We start from the raw sequence: 4,038 nt of genomic DNA, 5'->3' as shown, positions 1-4,038 counted from the left end.
CCGTCACGTTAGCTGGGCCGAGGGCTTTGCCTCGGCGAGCCAACCTTTGCCAGCATTGCCATGCCGTCATTTTATCGCCCATCAGGCAATGGGTGTGCGGATCGAGTCCCAATTTTGGGAATCACCTTCCTTCGGATTGCTACAACAAATAAACCAGGTGCTATTAATCCCAGTATTTTTTGCTTGTTGGGGGTCATTTTTCCCAAGGAATTATTACTCTGGTTTGTCCATCATATGCACACAGGTCTATCAAATGGTGGCCGCATCAACGATAGTCGCATGGTGGTTCGGTCAGTTTCCGTACATAGTCCGGCGAACGCCGCATCCGGAGCTCGGACCAACCTGCGAATTCAGGCTTTGCCACGCCTTTACCACATCATGCCGACACCCTGCATCGACATTGACTTCGGCGCCAGGCCATATTTCTTTTATTACTCACTTTGCATAAATTATTTATTATGCAATGATTTTTTTAATTATCATTGTTACTATTATCTCCGGTTTGCACTATTTTTTGTGCACAGGAAAATGATCCGGGGACTTCGGCGTCACTCTGCCGGTCTGCATTAACCGTGCTATGTCACCACTTCAGCGCGTCGAGCTCTCCACTCCGCCATCTCGGGACCGGCTTGGGGGATGGAACCTCGCCCCGCATCAAGCTCGGACCGTGTCATCAATGCCGAACACATTAACCAGCTAAGTCGCTTTCATGCTCAAAGTTTTAATTTTTAACTTGTGTTCGGTTCGACCAAGCATTATACTTTTTTGGAAAAAAGTTGATTGTAAAAAAATTTCTTGTCCAAACTTTGTTTGTGACACGCATATTCAAATACCCCGTTTATTTGGGGGCTTCCTTTATGAAGCTTTTCCTCTTGCATATGATTATACTTGTACGGCTTCGTTCCTTGTTCGTGTATTACGCCACAATATGCACCATATTGACTTAAGCGATTTGCAAGCTGGGTTGCCTGGCTCCTATGCTTACCCCTACGTTCCCGATTGTTCGGCTAGGGAGTAAAGGGAGCACCTCTGCGATTGTCATGACCGGGTCCTCCGAGCTCTGACCTCAGACTGGGTGAAGCCGAAAGCTAGCGCTCTTATTGTTTTCAATCATGGTCGGCACACAACGGAACTCATGAGTACAAAAAATCTATTGCACAAGTCTCATAGTAATAATGAGCACCGAAGAAAGGTATTGGTGGGGGTACTATTTTCTTCGAAGATGCTTCTTACACTTTGTCTGTAATATAGCATAAGTTCCCTGAGCGCGCTTTGTCTATTACAACCTTATGGCCCGGTTCCCTGGTTATCGGAAACACTGTCGATATTCTCGACAGGTTGAGTACATAACACTTTTCGGTCCTTGACCGAAGAGGGAGAAGCCGACGGTCGGTTAAGACGCGTTTAAAGTTCGGTCGAACAAAGATATGATATTAGTACTTTGGTACATACAATCATTACACATAAAATTCTTTTACCCAAGTCACTTGGGGGCTCTTAAATTTATATGAGCCGTTTTATAATAAGTGGTCTTCTTCTTAGTCGTTGCAAAGTTTTTATTACTATTATTATTTATCACTCCTTTTTCTGACACGAGTGTGTGGTCACTAGCCGGGGAGCCTAATTTCTCTCTCAAAGCTGCTAGAGTTTAGTTTGCTAAACTAGCCTAATGAGAAGTACTCCGCCTTCGGGATAGGAGGTTGAAGCCATAGGCTGACCCACTTGAAGTCTTGAGATAGGATGTGTCATGTTAAAGCACGACAGAAGCACTTTTTGTTCTAAAGTCCAATTTCCGGATTGGCACCGAACACTTGATCTTGTTCGGACGTCGCATTTTTACTGACGTTTTTTTGGTTTTCCAAGCTTATGGCACTTTTAAACTATTTGTGTGTTTCCAGCACAAGTCTCACGGTGCAATGCCGGACACCTTTATAGATTCGGCAAAAACATTCTAGGATTTCACTATATATGCATTGGTTTCGAATTGTGTCTTCGGTCAATAGTTGGGTTGCCCGGCTCCTGCGCTTGCCTCCTACGTTGCACTTTGTTCGGCTAGGTGTGCAAAGGGAGAACCACTGTGATTGTGCTTCCAGCTCACATGGTTAAGCACCTCAGTGGAGAAAGCCGAAAACTGACTGTCACAATAAGCGTAAACTGGTCAGCAATCCGATGACGGTGTTAAATGACGGGCCATTCATAACAATGGCCGAAGTGTTTACGGCTTGACCTCAACTGCCGGCAAACACTACCGAGGGCTATTAATTGGCCTCCCAAACTAAAATCCTCGATATTTTGCTCTTACATTAGAGCTGAGGTTTCATGATCATGCTTAGCATGACAACCCAAAGAAAGGAACCGATAGCGGGACTATTTTCTTTGGAAGACATTTCTTATGTTAAATAGTAATATAACATATCTCTCTGCGTACCTTTGTTTATAAAACCGTATGGCCAGATTGCCTTGTTTGTCGTAAATCTTTGCCCTCATAAAGGCTTTATAAAGTAGGACAAACACTCCCCGGCTTCTGGCCGAGGAGGTTGAAGCCGATGGTCGGTTAACAAAGTTTTGTACAATGCGGATCCGAGCATTAATGACGTAAAGTACTTGGATACATAGAGTCATTACACATAATTTGTGATTTTACTATGGATATCGAGCCTTAATTCGGCCACCCGTGCCCGCATTAAGGCTCGGGGGCTACTGGGCTTCGGGCTTATTATTTACAAATATTAAAGGGGCACATCGATCCCCTGATCTGGTGTTGCCACCCGACCAGTGTCTTGGGGGCTACTGCATTGCCTGTTCAATGCAGAAAATTTTAAGTGCAATACAGTTGCCGAGGAGATTTTGATCCTCAGGTTGGTCGGCCGCACCCAACCTGAGTCTCGAGGACTAAGCACGCCGCTTTTTGTGTCCCGAAGTATTCTGCCGAGCTAGGACTTGATCCTCAGGCCGATTTTGCAAATCAACCTGAGTCTCAGCGGCTACTGGGATCAGCGGTCTTACGTCATCCTTCAGGTGCATCTCGGGTTTTAGACCGATACACACCTTGAGGGCTACTGGCTGTATATCTCGGCAGAGAATAAATTGCAATAATAAAAAATATTGACAAAAAATCGGCCCACAGTCGGGGTGGTGCACCACCTCGGAAGCAGTCCGGCATAAAGCTCGGGCGCTAGTAGCTGGCTCCATAGAGGGCATTTCCGGCATTAAGCTCAGCTAAACTCCTTCAACTTTTTTGAAACAAGGTGATATGACACCTCGGATATAGTCCGGCGTTGGAGCTCGGATATAGTCCGGCGTTGGAGCTCGGATACATTCCAGCGTTGGAGCTCGGATACATTCCGGCGTTGGAGCTCGGAAGCGGTCCGGCATTGGTGCTCGGCCGCAAAAGATACCTCGAATGCAGTCCGGCGTTAGAGCTCGGACGCAAGAGGACACTGCCTCCCGGGAACAACTTCAAACCCGAGGTGTGGCATAAAAATAACAAGGCATTGAAAAAGGCTGGAAACTTAAAGGGGCTCCTCGGATACCCGACGTGTAAACTCGCCGAATGCATTTCGGCGATCCTCAAGATCGAAGATGAGAAGATTTGTTGAACCCGTTTTCAAGACCGTCAACCGAAGATGAAGAATAGTTCGGAAGAATCGAGGAGCGTCCCTAACTTGAAGACCGGTTCAGGGGGCTACTGACGGTGTCCTGGACTAGGGGGTACTCACCACGTCGTCTCCCGATCTGTTAGATTGGGCCGAGGACCCCCATGGTCATATACTCATGGGCCAGTTCGGACAACTGCCGCATACATGGAAGATTCCACAAGACTTGGTGATCAAGACAAGGACTCCTCCCCACCGGCGTATTCGGCTAGGACTCTTGTTATCCTAGGCCTCTGGTGCATTATATAAACCGAGGCCAGGCTAGTCGATAGATCATATACAAACAATCATACCGTAGGCTAGCTTCTAGGGTTTAGCCTCTCCGATCTCGTGGTAGATTTACTCTTGTACTACCCATATCATCAATATTAATCAAGCAGGA

This window comes from Triticum urartu, chromosome 2, assembly GCF_003073215.2.
Source record: "Triticum urartu cultivar G1812 chromosome 2, Tu2.1, whole genome shotgun sequence".
Taxonomy (NCBI): Eukaryota; Viridiplantae; Streptophyta; class Magnoliopsida; order Poales; family Poaceae; genus Triticum; species Triticum urartu.
Note: the sequence above shows the minus strand (reverse complement) of the source record.